Below are 23758 nucleotides of genomic sequence, written 5' to 3' on the forward strand. Positions count from 1 at the left end.
ACGCAAAGATAGACAAGATCGCACAGTAGAGCTAAAACCTATATTATCATCGCTACAATCCTAGTCCATTATTAATTGCTTTTTTCTTTCAGCTTGTGAAGAGATGAGATGACCACCTTAACAGAAAGTAGATGTCAGGAGAATGAACTGTACCATTAACTGAGGGACCTTGGGAAAATCATATCACTGTTCTGGGCTTTGGTTTCTTCCTGAGTGAAATAAGGGGGTTGAATTATATGGCCTCTAAGGTTCTTTCCATCTCTGGAGGTTGTGACTCTAACGGAGGAAGAATCAACTCTTGACATTTAGCAGCGACATTAGTCATGACATCTTAGACTATCAGAATAGTCTTTTTATTTATTTTATTTTGTTTGCATGGGCAGGCACTGGTCTTTGGCCTGACAAGGGAGAACTCTGCCTGCTGAGCCACCATGACCCACCCCTGAACAATCTTTTAACAGAGGCAGGTAAGTAACTTAGATAAATAAGACCGAAAGTTGTAAGAACAGGATTTGAAGAGCTATAAAGGTAGAGAGGAACACCACATCCAGTTTTGGGGGACCCACCACCCCAAGGACACCAAACCATATTTTCTAAACAGTGACTAGCAGAACACTAGATCTGCTGGATATTAAAAGGTGTGATAAATGAACAGATTTAAATAAGTTCTTTTACAGTAGGAGGCCTGAGAAACTTTCTGGCACTGTCCAGTAGAATTTTCCACCACAATGGAAATGTCTACGTATGCACTTTCTAATATGGTAGCCACAGGGTGCGTGTAGCTATTGAGCACTTGAAATGAAGCCAGTGTGACCGAGGTACTGAATTATTAATTGCATTTCATTTTAATTAATTTTTAGTCAAATAGTCACATGGGGCTACTGTCTGTGTTTTAGACAGTGCAGTTTAATACCACACACTTACAGTGTAAACCCTAAGGCAGAATGAGTGCAAGGTCAAATGTATTGAGCCATGGAGCTGTGTTTTCAAAGGACTAGAATTTCTTGTAAAACCTGGGAAACACTTTGCTATGAGGAATCTTCTGAGTGGTCGAAGCCCTTGGAGACCATTCTAGCTTCTAATGGGCCATCAGTCACTGTCCAGTGATAGAGACCAGGCTGTCCCTCTGTTCTCTACATGTCATGGTGTCACCTCATGATCCAATGACATCAAAATTTCCCAAGTCCTGACAGACACCCTTTGCTCCCAACAGAGATCCAATCAGCAGGGATTCAACCAGTGTTAAGTAACTGGCTGTTCCTTTCCACAGAACAAAGAGCAATGATCTATTTCTCTGAGTCTGTTAGATTCACTCAGAGGTGAACAGGAAGGAGCCTTTGCATGTAGTGGTGTTCTTGTTTGCTAGCTGTCGGAATGCAAGATACCAGAAATACAATGACTTTTAAAAGGGGGAATTTATTTAGTTGCAAGTTTACAGTTCTAAAGCCGTGAAAATGCCCCAATTAAAGCAAGGCTATAGAAATGTCTAATCTGAGGCATCTAGGAAAAGATACCTTGGTTCAAGAAGGCTGACGAAGTTCAGGGTTTCTCTCTCAACTGGAAAGGCACACGGTGAACATGGCAACAGCTGCTAGTTTTCTCTCTGGGCTTCTTGTTTAATGAATCTCCCCCAGGGACATATTCCTTCTTCATCTCCAAAGATCTCTGACTGTGTGGGCTCTGGCAGTTCTCGTGACTCTGTTGCTCTCTCTGTTTTCAAAATGCCTCTTTAAAGGATTCCAGTAAACTAATCAAGACCCACCTGGGATGGGTGGAGTCACATCTCCATCTAATCAAAGGTTAATACCCACAATTGGATGTCACATCTTCATAGAGATAATCTAATCAAGCTACCTACCTACAGTATTGAATATGGAGTAAAAGAAAGGGCCTCCACATGATGAATTAGGGTTAAAACATGGCTTTTCTAGGGTACTTACTCCTTTCAAACCAACACAAATAGTATGTATGATTATCACAAAAACCCAACAAGATAAGTAGCATTCCATTTTACAGATGAGAAAAGTGGGGTTCAGGCAGCTGAAGTGATGTAGTTGCTCAGGGTCACACAATTAATAGGTCTTGACCTCAATTTTTTGCACTAAGTTGCATCAATCATTCTAACGATACCAGTTGAGTTGAATCTTTCTTCAAAATTTCTAGAGCCATGAAAATTTATTCAATTAACACATTCTCAAAATAGCAAAAAAAAAATTCACATACCCCAGAAAAAAGCACTTTGTTTTACAGGGTTTGCTTATACATACCCTGGGAATGACAAAAGTGCAAGAACTCTTTTACGGCAATGGAATAAAAGAGACCAACATGGTCATTCACAAATAAGTATAATTCCTATCCTCTAAGAAAGCCTTCACTGAACCTGGGGTAATCATGCGCCTCTCAAATGAAAATCCACTTTGGTGTGCAAATAAGTAGCTATAACTTCATTCCCCCAATTATTTCTCCTCTCCTGGGGACACAATCAATTTTGTGCTTCTAAGTACCATTTATTCAGAGTTCAACAGCACATATAACTGCTCATTTTTGCTTCTAATTCAGGTTTGGCTCCTGGAGTGGTAGCTCGTGGATGAAAGTCCTTAAATCAATTTGCCCTCACATCAGACAGAGGTGCACTTGACTTTGACCTATACTATTGCAGAAATCAAGGGTATTTTTTTCAGCTGAATATTGTCTCTTGAACCATCTTTTTGGCCAGGTAGGAAATTAAGCAGGATCTGCAGTTACACTGTGACCCAGAGTTCCAAATCCAGGCATTGCCAAAAGAAGACAACACAGGAATTTGTCAATGAGGTGACCCTCTACAGGTTACACAAGCACAGCAGCTTTGAAAGGGGCGCACTGCATTTATATTGGCTCTCTACCTTAAAATTCAATGCTTTTCAGTCAAATACAGAGCAGTCATTATTTTATCTGAAATGAATCTGTATATATTTAATATAAATAATACTTGAATTTATTATGACACTCCACAAAAAGCACCTGGGAATCTGGATTTTTAACCAGTACCTCCAGGACAGTCTCATAATGGGCAAGTTTGGGAAGGACGACTAGTGTAGACAGAAGTTGATTGAAAGCTGGCTGCCTAAAGTTTGCATCCTGTCCCTTCCACTTGCCAGCTCTGTGAACTTGGGTAAGATACTTAACTTTCTAAGCCTTGGTTTTTTTCAACTGCAAAAATAAGAACAATATCATCTCATGTGGTTGTCATAAGGACCGAAAGAGATTGTACACAGAGCATATAAGGCCCAGCATGTCATGGTAGGGGCTTAATTAATTTTCTTCCTTCAAGAATAAAGAGAACAAAGACATTTCTAGCAGGAACAAAGGGGACTCTAATGGGCCAGTCACTCTTTACGGTGAAAGCAGGGGGCACCACATACTCTGCCCTTTTGTTGCTCTGGAAGGACTCCTCTTACTAATACAAGTCCAGAATCTAGAGAAGTTCTTTGCAAACTAGTGTCTGTCAGATGTCAATAGATGTTCCTTAGAGAAGGAGTTGGGTTTGTGGCTAATGACTTGGGGTTAATTACATCACACCAATTTAAATAATTCCAAACAGCTAAACAACTAAAATTAAATTAACATGCCTGGGGAATCTCTTCGGGAAGGAATTTTAATGTACAGTGCATTCTATATGTCACTTGATCATGGAAACTTTTTTCCATCAAAACCCTTGTGCTGGTTTGAAAGGAAGTATGCCCCCTAGAAAAGCCATGTTTTAATCAAAATCCCATTTTATAAAGATAGAATAATCCGTATTCAATACTATGTGTTTGAAACTGTAATCAGATCATCTCCTTAGATGATGTGATTTAGTCAAGAGTGGTTGTTAAACTGGATCAGGTGATGACATGTCTCCCCCTATTTGGGTGGGTCTTGATTGGTTTATTGGAGTCCTATAAAAGAGGAAACATTTTGGAGAATGGGAGATTTGGAGAGAGCAGAGAATGCTGCAGCACCATGAAGCAGAGTCCATGAGCCAGTGACCTTTGGAGATGAAGAAGGAAAATGCCTCCCAGGGAGCTTCATGAAACAGGAAGTCAGGAGAAGTTGGCAGATGATGCCGTGTTCACCATGTGCCCTTCCAGATGAGAGAGGAACCCTGACCGTGTTCACTATGTGCCTTTCCAGATGAGAGAGAAACACTTACTGTGTTCACCATGTGCCTTCTCACTTGAGAGAGAAACCCCGAACTTCATCAGCCTTCTTGAACCAAGGTATCTTTCCCTGGATGCCTAAGATTGGACATTTCTATAGACTTATTTTAATTGGGACATTTTCTTGGCCTTAGAACTGTAAACTAGCAACTCATTAAATTCCCCCTTTTAAAAGCCATTCCGTTTCTGGTATATTGCATTCCGGCAGCTAGCAAACTGGAACAACCCTGATACTATTTCAAGGAGCCAAAGCTATTCTTTAGGTGGGTCCTCATGCAAGAAGACAATGAGGTGGGACTTCCTAGGCAGGGCTTCCTAGTCTGGCTCCACCTTCCACCAATTCTCACTGCCTGCAAGATCAAGTTCAAAGCCTCTCCCGCTCCCAAATCCTCTGCAGCCTTTTTGGGCTCATGTCCTTTGCTCAGACCTAAACAAATCATGCATCCTTCCCAAGACAAACTATGATCTTCCAGGCAGGGGCCCTGCTCCTGCCACATGCCCTTCCTATAGCAGAGAACATCCTTCTCTCTTCTCAACCTGGCCAAACCCTGCTTGCCCCACATCTAGTTAACACCTCACCTTTTCTCAAGCTGCCTCACTCCTCACTTGTTCCTGGCTGAATTAGCGGCCCCTTTCTCTGGGCTCCTGTATCACTTTCCATTACACTGCAATGCTTGATTTACATATACAAATACAGAATGTAACATCAATCCAGGGCAGGGGGATATTCTTATTACTCTCATCACTAGTAACACCTAGCATCTCCTGCACACCTATCAGGTACCAGGCAGTGTTCTAAGAACATGACACATAGTCACTCATCTAACCTTCCCACCAGCCCCATGTACCAGGTACCATTATTATCCCTACCTTACCTGATGGGAAAAGTGAGGCGCAAAGAGATTAAGTAATTTCCCCAATATCATGCAACTAATAAGTGGCAGCGCTGACATTCTAACTCAGGCTCCAGAGCCTACCCCCCCACCCACTATATTGTGAAATGCCTTAGCATCACCACTTTTATTAATAATTATGTTTGCTCCACTGTCTAATTAAGTAACTGATATGAACATTTCCTTGCCTATTAAATGCATGGTGAACACTTGTTGAGTGAATGAATAAATTAACTCTAGAAAAAGAGAAAAAAAACTACCTGCTGGAATTTCATTACCAAATTTGTAAAATTAGAAAGAATCTCTCAAAATATCTGGCTTAACTTTTACTTTTAGGCATATAGATATCACCTATTTTCATTTTACAAAGGGATCATGTAAAGCCCACTGCAATTTAAATACTTATTTCTGGATTCTAAATATTTTTAAATTATGTCTTCATCTGAAATATTTTTTTCCTGTTATTTATGTCTGATTTAATGAGTTGGGGTGTAAATGTTGACATTTTTCTACAATAATAACGAATACTTTCCTAGTGCTTCTTGCATGGCAGGCAATGTTCTAAGTCATATGAATTAGCTCATTTTTTCCCCATATCAATCCTGTGTTAGGAATTAATGTCATTGTCCCCATACTACAAATTAGGAAACCAAGGCACAGAGTTAAGTACTTTGCCAAAAGACACCCTTCTGGTAAATGGCAGAGTCCATATCAAGTGAGAGGCCACCTGGCTCCAGGTAGCATGAGCTTAGCCAAAAGCTATTCTGCCTCAACTTCCGGAAAGGAGCTATACACCGTTAGAGGACGGGGGGAAGCTTTTTTAGACACTTGAGTCCATTATTATTCACATCAGATGATAACTTGATATTTATAGCAGTAATTCTGAAAAGTAACAAAATGTACTCAAATTAGTTTTTGAATCAAGCTTTCCTTTCATAAGCTTAATAATTTATAGGAATCAACCACGACTCCACATGGGAGATGGTCTAGGCATAACAATGATTCAACGAATTTCATAGCCAATAATGGTACTGCAAGTAGCAGAAATGAATATTAAATAAGGCATCACTGCTTCCCCACACCCATAGACTACAGTGGGGGTCCAGACTTGGGTCTAGACTGATGGGATTTGCTGATGTGAGAACATCTGTCCCGAGTGGGCTCACCTCTTCACAGCTTTATGCAGGCATGTAGCTCCTTGACATATTCCTGGGCTGGAAATTTGCATTCTCTTTGGAATCAGGTCTTACTAGTTGATTTCTAAAGACACTGAAGCATATATCAAAATGAAAATCTAATCACCTGCAATTTCAACGGAGAATATTTATTTTATCAGGACGTGTGAAATGATTGCTCCTCATTTATCATCATGCTCAGCCCTGCAGGCTGAAAGGAAGACACATCTTGAAAGATAGGACATGACACCAGAAACCAATAACTAGTTCTGAATTTTCTTTTTTTAAAAAATGCATACATTTATATATATCAGAAGACAGAGTTTATTCTATCGAGGGCAGTTTTTGAAAACTGTTACCCGAAGTTCTGAAATTAAACAAATATAAGAGAAGAAATAAAACAATCCAACTTGGTGGACAAAAGAAATGCAGATTTATTCAAGCAAAGCAAAGTGGGGATGAACCAAATCAGATGAGAAAAGGGTGGAGGCTCTGTGTTTCCACAAAGATTAGGATGATTCAAGGAGAAACAAATACAGCAGGATGGAACCATTGAGGCAAGATTTTAAAGACCCAGGCCAAAAGTCTCCTTCCTTTCTGAAGGGCTACAGTTCCACAACTAGATCTTACTCCATTCTTTGACTTAAGACTATGTTCCTATGGCAGATAGTCTAACCATTGCCTTTGCTTTCCTACGTCTTACAGGATCTGTCCCTACCCACTCATTTGATTCTGAACCCCGCAACTGAGCATGGTTACTCACCTGCCCAAAGGAGAATGGATCAAGGACTAGACTGAGCCAAACTGTTCCTCTTTCTCTAGTCTAGACTTAGGTCTAAGAGGCACGAAGATGGTCATTATTGAATGGGAAGTTGAGAGGCAAGTTCAGGTAGAGCTAGGATTAGAATTGGCAACATGGTCAGCCAAAAACTGGGGGAAAGGTTATGAGTCAAGGAAAAAAAGAATAATAAAACAATAATAAAGCAATAGAGAGAAGCAGAGGAAAGAATAATAAAACAATAGAGAGAAGCAGAGGAAAAGATCATATGTCTGATAATTCTGGTGCCAGAATTTCCAGTTTCAGCTTCAGGGTTTGCTTATACTTTGTTTCCAGTTCTCGAGTGTCAAAGAGATGGACCACTGTATTCTTACCCTAAGTCTTCCTTTTATTTGAGTTTGTCTCATGCCAGGGGCTGGGGGGAAGGCCGTATTCTTTGTAACCAAAGAAACTTGGCTAAATATATATAAATACGGCAGATTTTGACATTGCCAGGATCTCTCACTTGGCACCTGAGCCAACCTCCACCATCCCCACAACATTTCTAACAGGGATGATTTGACTATAGTGAACCTCCCTGGCATTCTGCCTAACTGGGGGAGGTTCTGCCCTCTGGAGGTTTTTATAGCACAGCACTTAAAATATTTAAAGGTGACTACTATGTTCTGGAGTTGTGCAAAATAAGTTTTCCACCGTAAGAGTTATTCTGACCAAGGTTAGTTGAACATCTGGCAAAAACGTATAGAAGATAAATTCAAACATAGGAAGGTGTTCAAACTAGATCACCATTACATCTAAACCTTCAGATTTTAAGATTACCCTGCCCTCTTTTGTGAGAGTGCAAATGCCCAATTCTTTCTAAATCATCCTCATATATCGCCAGCCCAGTCATCTCCCCGTCATCTGGATGTGCCTTCATTTGCCAGTGACCTTCAGCACTGTACACACATGGTCTGACCAATGCAGAACCCTCTAGGACTGACACTTCTTTAATCTGGACTCTCTTCTGTGACTGCTGTCTAGGCTAGCTTTGTCTCACCAGCAGCTCCAACTGAGCTTTGGGTCCCCTCAACTGTTTAAAAGAGTAGCATCTTGGACACAAGTTTTAAGAAGAGGCTGGGGAAAAGTCCATTTGCGCAGGGAACCATCTGGTTGGAGAGGGACTACTACCTTTGGGAAGAGTAAACATTTGGTGAGAAGGAAGGTCAGAAACCAGAAGAGATAAATTTCAGTTTTGCGTGTAGTTTGGCCCTGGGAATTCAGGACCATGGAAAAAGCCAATCTTAAATCTTCAGATCAATGTTGTCATCTGCCTTTAAGCTAAATCATACCAAGAAATTTCCTCCTGATACTCCCCAGTCTCTATACCTCCAGGTTACTATCTGAGCATTTATGAATGCTAGGCATCAAAATGTTCCACTGTGAAAGCATATTATGGTTCAGGAAACAGAATCAGTGCAAAGAGTGCCCCAATACATAAGAAAGTATCTCATAATAGAACATGATGGAATAACAGACTGATGGAAACCACCCTCAAGTTCAGAGTCAGCACTGTGCTGCTTCAAGACAATATAAACGGAGGATCAAAGAGAGCCCACCCCACCCCCCCAACACACACACACACGCACAAAGGAATTCTCATATCATGTCTTTGAGCATTAATGGAGGCAAGGAGTCTCTGTGGATTCATAACTCCAGTATTAAATGTAACCCATGAACCAGGAGAGATAGACTGAGTAAAAATTTTCTTGAAAATTATCTTTAAGAGCTCCTTCCTCAACTTCTAATCACACATTCATGTCATGTGGGTGCACATAGGTACAAACTTAAAATGTCCCAAAGAAATGCAAAATCCACCTCTTTGCTCACATATTCAAAAGCTTTCAGTATCTACTTTACTAAAGAAGTATGAGAAAGTTCTTTCCCTCTAGGAACTGAACCTGTAGCCAGGGAGGCAAGATGCCTCTGTACAAAGTAGTTCAGTGCAACACAACACTAGGCAACATATGACCACACATCTGAGTGAGTTCTAAAACATCACATACTGGAGGAGGTTAAAGGAAGGGAAGGCAGAAGGTTAGCCAGCTAGCACCTCTCTGAGCCAGATTATGAAGAGTCAATCCTACAACCAGATCATAAGAGAAGGGAGGAGTCCTGGTGCCATTTCCAGTGCCAGCCTGGAAGGTTGCAGGGACTCATGATCATCTCAAGTCTGAAGAATATCTTGAGTATTCCCAGCAACTCAATCACAGTATGCAAATTTTCCGCGGAGTTAACTTCTCGGCTTCAGGAGCCACGCACACGCTCCTCTGGGCTTTTTGCACGAGGAAAACATTGTTGGGAAAGGGGGCCTGAGGACCAACCACTGGAAAGTGCACTCAGTAGCACTTTGGTTGGGATAATTGCTGCGTTTTTTAAATTGTAGGCTTCAGCAGTGACCACAAGCAAAATCTGTGACAGACATTTGACACTGAGAAACTCTGCCGTGTATGGGTGAAATTTTTCACATCCCCCCACCCCCAAAGGCTGGTTTATTCACTAACAAAGGAAAATTATCTAAAACTGCTATAGTAAGTTAGCCAAGTCTTCCCTTTTGTCTTAATGCTCTCTCATTAGGGACCAGAATTTCTCATTGTGTACAGTCATGCAAACTCCCACTCGATGCTGCAGCGTGGGATAAAGTGATGGAGCCCAGTAGCTCAGCTGCACAGCTCTGCAGTGTTGGTCTGAGTGCAAATATGCAGGTTTGCAAGCAAAGTCCTTACTTACCACAGGCCCAGGGAACTTCAAAGCCTGTTCAGTCCCTGTCTCCAGGCCAGTCTTCTCCATTGTCCTTTCTGCCTGTGGCAAACTCTGTCTGGAAGAAACTTGCATAAGCCAAAGGACACAAATCTACCAAGTGCAAAGAATCACTAGCCAAGAAAAAATGAATGATGAGCACTTTCAGAGGTGCTAACCCTCCCCAGTCACCAGGACCCTTGTGATGTCAGTTAGCCTAACCAGGGATATAATCAGAACTAGGCAAACAGCTTTGGAAGACACCTGGGCCTGAGTCTCCAGCCCCATGTCTCCAGCATCAGCTGAGGCTGTACGTCCAGGCCAGCAGGTGGACTCTCTTCTGAAGCTTGCTCAGTTGTTCCCTGCAGGCATCTCCAATAGGATCCAGTGCTTCTCTTGCTGGCCTGGATCTCAAGCTGATATCTTAAGGAAAAGGAAGCTCCTTTGCCTCTTGGCCTTCTTGTTAATCCTATGCTTCATTGTAAAGATGGCATTGCAGAAAAAGTATTATATTTGGAAACTGACTGGCTTGGGCTTGCCATTTCCTGGCTTAGGGGACCTCAGGGAGCTTTTTGACTCTTAGTTCACTCACTTAAAAAATCACGATAAAACCCATTTCCTAAGGTCTCTGGGAAGATCCAATAATACAATGGAGATGAAAGTGCTAACATAGGATCTTTCACACGGTTTGCCCTAAAAGAGAGTTAATGAACACATAAACTACCTTCGACCCCATGAAAACATCTACAGGGTGCCTGCTGGGTATTAGTGAGGTTACAAAAATTTTTTTTTGCCCTCAAGGAACTTTCAGACCAGTTGAGGAGATAATATAAACATACGCAAAGATAACAAATTAAAAAGCAGTGAAGAAGCATTCAAAATGGATACCACGGGTATCAGAAAGGAGAGACAAGGGCAAGTTAAGTAGTCAAGGGAGCTGGAATTAAAACAGAACCATGGAGGGTGAAGAGGGATTTTATGAGTAGAGAAGACATTCCAAATGCAGAAAGGCTTTCAGGAGAACATTAGTCCCTCCTCTCCCCCTCTGAGACTTATACAACGAATATTGGTTGTACAAGGCCCAACTGCACTTGAATATGAGAACTATTAAATCTCAAGACCAATCCAAGTGTAAGGAAAGAACAACATCTACTTACCATGATACCTCCATCATACTACCTTTGATTCAGCTCAGGAAAACATAGACGGCTTTCCAACCTCAAAAGGAGACCAGAGGGCAAGAAAAAGAAAAGAGAAAATAAAGCCTGCAGAGAGATAACCATCTGTGTTGGCTGGTCTAGTCTTCCTTTAAATGTGTAATTACAACTCCAAGGGCTGAGTTGGCCATTTGGAGAGATGATCCAGGTCAAGCAAAAAATAACCCACAAAGGAGGAAATCCACCTACAGACAATAGTCTGTATTTGCATGGTTTTTCTCTTAAAGGAGATTTTGTATTTGCCAACCAAACACTAGATACTTCCTCAAAACAATTTAATTTGGAAGAAATCATCAATTCACAAGTCTTCAGTAAATTCTAAAGTAGTGCCAACCACTTCATCCCTAGAATAAAACATAAGACTGTATTATTTTCATCTTGTATGAAGCATTCAAAGTTCAGGGCTGGAAAATTGTGTGGGGGCTGATGCTTGAGGATGCAGCTAGTTATTATGTAGTGACTCACGAGAAATTTCCAGAGCTACCGCACCTTAAAGTTAAACTCACTCGAGCCAGACAGTAAACTATTAGCAGAGGTATTTCTGTGACCATAATTTCTAGTGTTTTTAACTAATTTTTTTTTTTTAACTAGCAGCACGGCCAATTTCATAAAAGTCATAAAGCTCTCTTTTCTGGCATCTGTGTCTTGGGATATTTATCCTTTCAAAAACAATATAAAATAAAATGATCCCACTGGGGTATTTTAGGGAAGTTTTCAGCTGACCACTTTGGTCAGCCAGTGGGATCCTTGAGCAGTGGCTCCGTTATGTCAGCCAGCCTGGGCCCCTGGTCACAAGGAAGACTCAACATAAGCCTTCTGCGGTTGGGTGGTGGCGGCGCCTGCCCCAGGTACCCAAAAGGAATTCTCTCCAAGGCGAGGCACAGCCAGAGATGGCCCCGTGAGAGAAGACCCATTGACAAGACACGACAAAATGAAGCACCTAGTGAAACACTCACAACTCAGGTAGGGCCCTCCTATCTGATCCAGTCGGGGACACTTGCATTAACACACGTCACACACTTCAGTGTCTCCGGAGGAATCTGCATCTGCCTGTGCCAAGCATCCAGAGTTGGAAGCTTCTGCTCAGCATAAATATGTGTTCAAAGAGCATCCAAAGAGCTCCAGGAGAGAGGATCAGCCTCTGGGTCTCATCCCAGCAATTGAATGGGCCGGTTTTTCTTCATTTATTTGTTAATTCTCTTAATGACATGCTGTCTAGTCGGCAATGTAGAGAGTGCTGGTGGGTCAGTGTGGTAAGCCTTCTGACTCTGAATTTCTGAGTCTGTGGTTACAAAGACATACCCACAACTCAAATGGCGACGACGGCACTGAAATAATTTATAATGTGTGTTTGTTACCCATTTGTTTCTATCTCCGACACTGCAAGCCTCTCAAATGTGATGGAAAAGTATTTCCTACAGCAGTATCCTCCACTTTTTAAACACATTAAATCAGTGGAGTGAAAGATTGTTTCTCTGGCCTCCAAAAGCTCTCCACATTTGGGCATGGCGCTGGAGGGAAGATTTCGATTGCTTCGAGGAGAACCAGAAGGCTTCCTGCAGAGGCTGCTACCAGGAGACAGGGGGGATGCTGACACACCGTGGATGGGGCATGGGATTGCTTCTTAAGAACACAGGCTGCGTGTACACTCCAGCAAATCTGGTCTTGAAAAGGGAACTCTGAGGCAGGGGAGTAAAGGGCATGAAAAAATCAGAAAGATGAGGGCAGAAGCCACATCTTTCCCTTTTGCTGCAGTGTCCTGGAGCTGCGCCTTGGGATTAAAAGCCAGGGGTGGTTGAAGGAGTGGATTGTACATGAGAAGGAGGCAGACAAAGGGGCCAGGCTGTATCCTGCATGCTTCCTGTTCTCTGAGGGCTCCTTCCCCTTAATTGACTGACACTTAAAGGGGAACGTTGAGCACCCCGACACCTTCTATGATGGGTAATCCCAGCCTTTCTCGGCAGGTTTCCCCTGCTCCCAGCCCTCTGTGGTTCACCTGGGTCAAGACTTAAGCCTGGGATCTCCCTGGAAGCCCAGTTTTCCATACCTTCCTTCCACAGCTGGATGCCACCTTCTAAGAAACAGCCTTCACTAGTTTTTCTCTCAACCTCTTACAAAACTGCTTCCTTTCCCCACAGCTCTGGCCCCACCCTAGTGCCTGGCCCCTCAAGGCCAGTCTCAGTGTTTCATGCCCTCCGAAAATAAGACTTAGGTGTCCCTCCATAACATGACACATAAAAGGGGAAGAACTAGTTCTAACCAGGAGTCAGTCCACCTCCCACACATGCTTCCCCTTATATGCTCGTTTCTAGGCTTTTTCCCTCTGCTTTTACTCCCACCCCACACTGCCTCACAGCTTTTGGCAAAGAGTGGCTAGCTCAGGGGTGCACAGCCCTGTCCTCCTTCTCTTGAACTTCTAGAACAGGTGTGCTCTGTGGAGGCATCCAGCTACAAAGACCACCCGTGGTGTGTTATTATTTATGTATGCGACTTCTCCCCTGTTGTTTGTTTGTGGAATCATGTGCCCCTAGTGCTTTTTGGCTGCTGGGTTATTTTCTTCCCTAAGGCAGAAAGGAAGCACGGTCTGCTGGAAAGAGGATGTGTGTGGAAATTAGGAGATCTGCGTTTCGAATCTGACTCATTGTGTGGCCTGGGGGAAATTGCTTTAACTCTCTGGGTAAGCTGACATTTCAGCAGCTTTGGATGAGTTAGCAGAAAGCATCTCAGACGTCCAGAAAATAACGTTCTAGGTTGCTGGTCCTTCCTGCAGTCAACACATAACACCACCAGAGCTTGGTGGCTCCTAGGACCAGTACATGCCCAGTTCAAAGCCTTGTTTCCCCAGTCTTCACTCTTTGGCTCCTCCAGATACACAAAAACTCAATGAGCTCCATGATCGGCTACTCTGGGGGTACCCAAGGGCCCACATCATAAATGGCGTGGGTGAATTGGTGGATTTGTACATAGTGCTTGCTATCAAGAGTTCTGATGAATGAATTCTGCACTCCTAACTCCTACATATAGGGGTCAGACCATTTTTTCTCATCACAAGTAACAGAAATCCACATCAGATTCATTTAAGCTAGGAAATAATTTCCATGGCTTAAGTATCTGAGAAGGCTGAGAGTTCATTTGACCTCAGGCAAGGTGACATCAGCTCAAACAATGTCTTCAGAGCCCTGCGCCTGTCTCCACCTGCTGGACAGGTGCTCACCAAAAGCGGGAAACTGGAAGTCTTCTCAGAACTGTGTTGAATAAAAGTGTTTCCTGATAGTCTCACTAGAAATGTTCTGGGAAGACCCTGCTTGGGTCATGAACTCATTTCTAAACCATCCCTGGGTCTGCTGGCCTCCTCTGTAGCAGGGCATGCCTGGGTCAGGTTATGGAACATGTTCTCCACCAAAGTGAAGCGTTCTGTTCCTGGAAGATGCTGGACACATGAAAGCACCACATTCTCCTGCACTACCATGAGCCAGCTGGGAGCCAGAGCTGCAGAAAACCACAGCAAACAGACACGACCAATGCACCTGGTGCTCTCTCTTCTAATTCTCACAAGTTTCTGATAAATGGCAAAGAAAGGGCTAAGGCTGTGCGCTACGTACACAGAGTATAACGATGTGGCATTGAATTGTTTTTTTTCCCACAGCAGGGTAAGTCCTTCCAGCTCAGTGGAGTTAAATACAAATAACCAAAGACTTTACTGCAATCATCAAAATATTTCTCTGACTCATGACATAAATAAGAAAAACACACAGAAGAGTCAAAGTTACAATGAAGTTAGATTGTAATCACACCCTTTAGTTCTGACAACCCACTGACAAAATTTCCTGCTGAGAGCACATTACTGAATTATTTTTCTCCACTGAGAGTAATTGATTAGCCTAAAGCAGATTATCTCCTCTATGGATTATCCAAGACCTGCTTTTCACATACACACCGGTATACCTCGGCTCTCAGCACAGCCTGTCTCTACCACCAAGTCTGTGCTGCTAAAGATAAACACTGACCTACTAGTCCAAGATCCCAGATTTGGGAATGCCCAATCATCTGATGAGCCCAGAGCAGCTTAAGGGCCATCATTCTTTCTTCAAACACTGATGGTAAAGGCTCTTAAATGGATGAGGCTGATTTTCTGCCATGAGGGGATCAGGACTCACTCTAACAGCAAGGACACTCTAATGCACCAGACCTCTTGCCTGGAGCAGGGCTTTCTGAGCCAGGCCTGTGGTCAGAGAGGAGAGGCTGCAGACTCCCAGAGGGGGATGGAAAGCCTAGCTCACTCCCAGAGCCCTCCCTGACTTCGGGCTTCTCACATGCACGTCTCTGTGTCTCCGACATGCCCATGCCTCTGTAGCAGCGAACCACCAAACTTCACAGAGCACCTGCTATGTGAGAAGCAAGGGAACAAAACAGTAAATGAGCAAGAGACTCTGCCAGGCAAGCATAGTGAGTTCACGTTTTGAGCTTCCAACCCTACTCCAAGCACAGCGATGATTCTTGAAACACTTTTTTAACTGATTAAAATAAAAATCACATGAAAATAACCCATGCATCAATGACCAATGCACGGATGAACAAAACGTGGTGTATGCATACAATGAAACATTATTCAGTCACAAAAAGGAATGAACCTTGAAAACATTATGCTGAGTGAAAAAAAAAACTAGATATAAAAGGACAAATAGTACACAATTTCATTTATATGAAATATCTATAATAAGCAAATTTGTAGAGACAGAGAGTGAATTGGAGGTTAACTGGGGTTGGGGGAGAAGGGAATGGGAGTTAATGCTTAATTGATGCAATGTTTCTGTTTGGGATGATGGAAAAGGTTTGGTAGTGGAGGGTGTGATGGTAACACAGCACTGTGCATGCAGTTAATACCACTGAATCAAAATAAACAATGGTTAAATAGCCACACACACACAAAAAAAAAACAACGAATGGGAGAATGCATACAGTGAAAGACATATTTAAATACAAATTAAAATGTTTGGAAGAGCATTAAATTAATTAATTAACTAGTAAAATCACACTGAAAAATGAGATAAATATGTCCATGGAAGAAAAACAGGTGGCAGTAAATAGGGCTGAAGCCACAGGCCCCTAGTCTCCAGATCAGGAAGGCAGAGATGGCCAAAGTTTGTTTTCCCTGGGCTAGCAGGGACTAAAACCATCCAGGCACCTCAGAGAGCCTGAGTCAGGTTTACTGTCTGAAGCCCGGGGCAGTGCTGATTTCACTCATTTATGAAAAGCAGCAGAAAAGCTGTGACCACTGGCCTGGACCACAACCAACAAAAGCAAGGAAGCTGCAGTGCTGGGAGGAAGCAGGAACCACCCCAGAGGCAGATCCTGAACAAAGCGCCCACCAGCGGTAGGGCAGTACATATGCTAACCCAGGACATGGGGTAGGAGCCAAGCCCCTGATACTCCAGCTGGCTCTGGAATGGCATTTTTAGGAGTCAGGTAGAGGCCATATCATGAAACGGAGATGAAAACCACCTAGAGATATGGGGAGGGAGAATCACTCAAAATGAGCCTGCAAACCTAAATTTTAAAAGAAATGCAATGCCAAGTAAAGCGGACAACAACTCCAAACGCAGGAGAATTTATTCACTCCAAAATAGAATTAACTGGGGGTGCACGGGCAGTTCAGTGGTTAGAATGCCCGCCTTTCATGCTGGAGACCCAGATTTGATTCCCAGACCATGCACCACCAAAATAAATAAATAAATAAATGAAAACAGAAATAACTGAGCCATCTCAAAAATCACCTTAAAAGAAGCATGCTTAAAATCTTCAAGAAGATAAAGGAAGTAATTCCAGCGATTAGAAACAATCAGGAAGGTTAAAGAAGCAGATATGAATGAAGAATATACGATCATGGAAAAGAACCAACTATGTGTCTCGGAAATAAAAAATACAGTCATTGAAATGAAAAACTCAATAGATGGGATAAATTTTGAATGCAGTTGATGAGAGATTTAGAAGTTGAAGGCTAGTGCTGAAGACTTCACCCAGAATGCAGCAAGGGGATATAAAGGAAGACCAGAGGTATGGAAGATAGATTGAGAACCTCCAACATAAGGCAAAGAGCAGTTCCAAAATGAAAGAATAAAGGGACTGACAAAGGAAAAATATAAAAAGAATTCACGGTTGATCATTTTCCAGTATTGAAGAAACACACAAAATCTCAGATTTATAGAGAACATTAAATGCCAAACACAATATATATTTCATAAAATTATATATATAATTTAAGTACACACACACACATATATATATACCTAATCTCCAGATTTATACAAGCTGTAATAAACTGAAGGACATCAATATAGAGAAAAAATCTTAAATTGACCTGACAGAAAAGATAGACCATCCACAAAGGATTGACAATAAGACCAGCAGCCAAATTCCCGACATTAGCAATAAGTTATTAGAAGACTAAGGAATGACTTTGAATTCTGGGGAAAAACAACAATCAGTTATGAATTTCTTACCTACTTATCATTCAAGAAGGTGAAATTCACAGTTTTAGATATTCTAAGCCTAAGAACTTTTAACGCCTACAGACATTTGCTAAAAGAAACATTAAAGAAGTAATTCAGCAAGAGAAAATCAGAACATAGAAGAAGGAACCAAATAGTAAACAAGGAAACTGGAAAATTGTTACTATTAATTACATTAAAAAGCAAAAAAATAATTGTATTTAGAATTCTAGATGACAAAAACAAATAAGACATCAGGAGAGAGTACCGACGAGTTAAAACATACCAGGGTACAAAAGGAGGTAGCTTCCTAAACTTTACACCCAAAGCAGAAGCAATGAGAGAAAAAATGGATAAATAGGAACTCCTCAAAATCAAAAGCTTTTGTGCCTCAAAAAAACTTTGTCAAAAAGGTGAAGAGGCAGCCAACTCAATAGGAGAAAATATTAAGAAATCAAGAATCAGATAAAGGATGAAATCCTGTATACAGAAAGAAGTCAACAACAAAAGGACAAACGACTCAATTATAAAATGACCTAAAGATATGAATAAGCATTTTTCGGAAGAGCATACAGATGCCTGAAAAGCACATGAAGAGACGCTCATTTTCATTAGCCATAAAGAAAATGCCAATCATGACTAAAATGAGACGACACCTCATACCTATAAGAATGGCTGCTAGTGAACAAACAGGAAACTACAAATGTGGAGAGGATGCAGAGATATTGGGACACTTAACACACTGTTGGTGGGAATGTATAATGGCACAGCCACTGTGGAAGATAGTTTAGTGGCTCCTCAGAAAACTAAATATCAAGTTGCCTCATGACCCAGCAATATCACTATTGGGTTTATATTAAAAGAGCTGAAAGCAGTGACACAAACAGATGTTTGCACCAATGTTCATAGCAACACTATTCACAATGGCTAAAAGATGGAAACAATCCAAGTGCCCATCAACAGATGAGTGGATTAACAAAACGTGGTATATACATATGATGGAATATTATACAGCAGTAAGACCAAATGACATCCTGAAGGATATGGCAAGATGGATGAGGGTTGAGGACACATTGCTGAGTAAAATAAAATAGACACAAAAAGATGAATACTGTATGATTTCACATTTATGACCATGGCAAAGGTAAACTCAGAGGCTTGTAATACAAAATATAGGGGACCCTAGAGATTCACAGAAGCTAAAGATGGGTGAACAGTTAGCTCATGAGGTTGAACTTAAATGTAAGGGAATGGATAGAAGTGAAGGCAGGTCTATAAGTAATATTGTCATATTGAAGGTGAACATGATTGAACGCAGTTGTATAGACCGGTATGTCCCACTGCTTAACACTACAAATATAAGTAAGTTCTTGAATGAACTACATCAAAGGTATGAATCTTATACAAAGAGCATATAATATGGGGTGCAAGGGTAGTTCAGTGGTGGTAGAATTCTCGCCTGCCATGAGGAAGACCCACGTTTGATTCCTAGCCCATGCACTTCCCACACAAATGAGAAAGCAAAACAAACAAAAAGCCAAACAAAAACCAAAATTCAACAAATGGTGTTGTAATAAGGGGATACTCACATGGAAAAAGGATGGAATGTGACTCCCACCATACAGCATACAAAGAAAAAAAAGGCATAAAAAGCAGGGTATAGTAGTGTGCCAGTTTGAAGCTGTTATGTACCCCAGAAAAGCCATCTCCTTTAATCCTCATTCAGTATTGCTGATTGTTTCCATGGAAATGTGACCCACCTAATTGTCAGTAGTAACTTTTGATTAGATGTTTTGCATGGAGATGTGAGTCCACCCATTCAAGGTGGGATTGCTTACTGGAGTCCTTTAAGAGGGAACCATTTTGGAAAAAACTTTAGAGCCACAAGAGCCACCAGAGCCCAGACAGCTAGAGACCATTGGAGATGAAGAAAGAAAATGCCCCCGTGGAAGCCACTGAAGAAGCCTGGAGAGAAAACTAGCAGATATCACCATGTGCCTTTCCAGCTGAGAGAGAAACATCATTGGCCTTCATGAACCAAGGTATCTTTCCCTGGATGGCTTAATTTGGACATTTTCACAGCCTTAGAACTGTAAATTTGCAACTTAATAAATTCCCCCTTTTAAAAGCCATTCCATTTCTGGTATATCACATTCCAGCAGCTTGCAAACTAAATCAGATTTTAGTACCGAGAGTGGGGTGCTGCTACAGTCTGCAAATACCAAACCTGTTGGAGCAACTTTTTAAGTAGATAAAGGGAAGATTCTGGAAGAGTTGTGAGGAGCTTGGAGAGAGTCAAGTCAAAAAATAGGGGGCCTCCCCAATGTTCCCCAAGGTGGCATTTAGAGAGAGAGGGAGGCCACTGCATAAGCCCTTGGGAAGGACAGGGTTGTGCTTTCTAAATCCTGAGGATAAATGACTTTCAGCCTTCGAAATCTAGTGACATTTGCCCTGCAAGTTTTCAGAACTGTTCGGGTCCTGCGACTTCTGGTTTCCTTCCAATTTCTCCCTATAGAAATGGGAATACGTATCCTATGACTGTCCCTCCTTTGTATATTTGCAGTAGATAACTTGTTCTGAGTTTTTCAGGTCCAGAGCCAGAGGATAGTTTTGCCTTAGGACGGACCATGCCTGTAGCTGATTTTTATGAGATTTTCTGCTTTTTTCTGACTTTGTATTGCATTTGTATTGTTACTGATATAAATGGTTTAAGGATTTCTGATATTGTGATGGAATGAATGTATTTTGCATTTGGAAAGAACATGTCTTTTTGAGGTCCAAAGGGTGGAATGTGCCGGTTTGCAACTATTATGTACCACAGAAAAGCCATGTCTTTTAATTCTCATTCAATATTTCTGGGTGGGATCTTTCTTATTGTTTCCATGGGGATGTGACCCACCTAATTGTAGGTGGTAACTTTTGATTAGATGATTTCTATGGAGATGTGTCTCCACCCGTTCAAGGTGCAGTTGCTTACTAGAGTCCTTTAAGAGAGAACCATTTTGGAAAAAGCTTTAGAGCTTTTTTTAGTGCTTTTACTGAGCCCACACAGCCAGAGACCATTGGAGATGAAGAGAGAAAATGCTGCCCGGGAAGCCATTAAATAAACCTGGACAGAAAACTAGCAAACATTGCCATATGCCTTTCCAGCTGAGACAAAAACGCTGAACAGTATCAGCCTACTTGAACCAAGGTATCTTTTCCCGGATGTCTTAATTTGGACATTTTTATAGCCTTGCCTTAATTTGGACATTTTCAAACCTTAAAACTGTAAATTTGCAACTTACGATTCCTTTTTTTAAAAGCTGTTTCGTTTCTTGCATTCTGGCGGCTTGCAAACTAAAACAAAGGTTGAAACTGCTATTGAGTGGTATGGGCTATGTTTAAGAGGAAGACTTCAACAGTATACAACAATATCAGAGGTAAATAATGAAGGGGAGGGACAAGAGTTAAGGAGGGGTTTGGATTTTCTATTGGGTGAGGGTGTGTTGATTGGTTATCTTTCTCTTAGGAGCAATGAAAAATGTCTAAAATTGAGAGTGTTGATGGGCCATTGACTTGGGATCTTATACATGATGCCCATGGGTGGAGGTGGCTGAAAGATACACTGACTATTCTAGCTTGCTAGCTGCCAGAATGCAACATACCAGAAACAGAATGGCTTTTAAAAAGGGGAATTTAATAAGTTGCTAGGTTACAGTTCTAAGGCTGAGAAAATGTCCCAATTACAGCAAGTCTATAGAAATGTCCAATCAAAGGCATCCAGGGAAAGATACCTTGGTTCAAGAAGGCCGATGAAGTTCAGGGCTTCTCCCTCAAGTGAGAAGTCACACGGTGAACATAGTGACAGTTTCTCTCTCATCTGGAAAGGCACATGGTGAACACGTTCAGAGTTCCTCTCTCATCTAGAAGGGCACATGACAGACATAGCATCATCTGCTAGCTTCTTCTCCTGGCTTCCTGTTTCATGAAGCGCCCCAGGAGACATTTTTCTTCTTCATCTCCAAAGGTCCCTGGCTGGTGGACTCTGTTTCTCATGGCTGTGTTGTTCTGCTCTGCCCTCTCTGAATTGCCTTCATTCTCCAAAATGTTTCTCTTTTATAGGACTCCAGAAACTTCTCAAGACCCATCCAAATGGGTGGAGGCATGTCGTCACCTAATCCAGCTTAACAACCACTCTTGATTGGGTTACATCTCCAGGGAGATGATCTAATTATACAGTAATTGAATAGGGATTACTCTGCCTTTATGAAATGGGACTTAGATTAAAACATGGCTTTTCTAGGGGACACATATCCCTTCAAACCAGCACACTGACTGAGAAGTAGAATGGCGAATTGTGGCATATACATATGATGTAATATTGTGCCGCCACAAAAAGGAATGAAGTTGTGAGGCATGCAACATTGCAAATGAAACTGTGGGACATTTTGTGATGCAAAATAAGCCAGAAATAAAAGAGCAAATATTGTATGGTCTCATTTAGAAAATACAAGAAAAGTGGGGCCTAGATTATAAGCTCTCATAGCAGTCACATTTAGTCTGGAGGTGTAACTGTTATTTCTAGATTTTGAGATGTTGTGCTATATATGTACAACCTGGTAGTTCCCTGTAACTCTGGGTACCTGTGTGACACCTAAGACCCAGAGTAGGAATTCTACAGTTCTGAAGGTCAGCACTGCCACATTCAACAACTGTTAAAGAAATTGAAAAAAGTACAGGCTTCAATTACGGGTAAGAACAAAACTGATCAGGTCAGGATTAAGGTAATTCAGAATACAGTGGTAAGGAAGACATTGTCTGTATTTTAGAACTTCACCTACTCTATGAGACCAAAGAAAGAGAGGTTTATTTTGTTCAGAACCTAAATTTTCTGTAGCTCATAATCTAACTCAGCCTGTCTGGACAGATCATTTAAACAACCCAAACACAGGGAGCCCAGAATGGGAAGAAGGGCCTGTAATCCTGTAGAGCTTAATGGCATGCCCATTCACATCCCAGAGCATGTTAAGTAGATAATCAAAAATTATTGGCAAAGTCTCTTGAGGGATGGGAGAAAAAATATTAAACTTGACCTCTGGGGATACTGTCTCAAACATTTGGGATTCCCAAGTCAGTAGGTCAAGTGAGGCTTGCTCTTCTGAAGCTTATTTATGTGGCAGAGAAGCTTAACCTATCTATAGTTATGCCTAAGAGTTACTTCAGGAGGACCTCTTTTGTTGTTCAGATGTGGCCTCTCTATCTCTAAACCCAACTCCGCAAATGAAATCATTACCCTCTCCCTACTTGGGACATGACATCCAGGTGTGAAAGTCTCCCTGGCAACATGGAAGATGATGCCCAGGGATGAGCCTGACCCTGGCACCATGGGATCCACAATGCCACTCTGACCAAAAGGAGTAAAAGGAGTAGCAGATAAGATCTCAGTGGCTAAGAGAGTTCAAATAGAGTCAAGAGGTTATGCTGGAGGCCACTCTTATGCAAGCTTCAGCTAGATATTGCTATTTATCATGGTTTGCCAAATCCCAACCCAAACCATACCTGCTAACCTTAAAGACCATCTAAGGCTTTATCTGAGATTCTAAAAAGGTTACGTGCACTATGATTACTTTCCAAAACCTACGACCCTCAGATGGGTCCCTAGGACCAGATCAGTCCTGAAATGCAGAGGAGTCAAGCTATCCAGAACTTCAACTAATTTCATCCCTCATCCCATATTATTGCCAACCCCTTCCAACATGAAAAGGTTAGAATGGGCATAGCTCAAATAACCCTAAATATTGGGAGGAAGAGCAAAGAAGAAGATGGAGTTATACAGAGAAGACAGAGTTTAACAAATGTGTATAATTGCTGAATCATTGTATTGATATTTCTTTTAGTCTCCAGTATCTTGGGGCAGCTTGAAGGAAAAACCTGAAATTGGGGAACTAACACATACCAAACTCTGAAATCTGTTCTACAAGAAATTGTTCCGGTATACTTTGAGATTCATTTCTTTTTTGTATATATGTTATTTTTCACAATTAAAAAAAAAAAAAAGAAACAAAGACCAAGCCATGGGGGGAAAAATATTCTAGAGGCCTTGTTTGTTTAGGAGGAGGACAGAAATGTGAGTTGACTTTAGATATTGTTGGAAAGTACATCAATTAAACATTTATGGATGTAGTTAGAATAGGCATAGCCCAAATACCCTCAAAGAATAGAAGAAAGATCAAAAATGATGGTGGAGTTAAACAGAGAAGGTAGGGTTT

General features: G+C 41.6%; 1 long non-coding RNA gene across 1 annotated transcript in view; it reads right to left on the bottom strand.

The window, feature by feature from the left end:
- Nucleotides 1-23758, bottom strand: part of LOC143679298 (uncharacterized) — a 173239-nt gene that overhangs the window by 87620 nt on the left and 61861 nt on the right. The gene's annotated exons all lie outside the window — the stretch shown is intronic.

The sequence above is a fragment of the Tamandua tetradactyla genome, chromosome 4 (assembly GCF_023851605.1).
Source record: "Tamandua tetradactyla isolate mTamTet1 chromosome 4, mTamTet1.pri, whole genome shotgun sequence".
Taxonomy (NCBI): domain Eukaryota; kingdom Metazoa; phylum Chordata; class Mammalia; order Pilosa; family Myrmecophagidae; genus Tamandua; species Tamandua tetradactyla.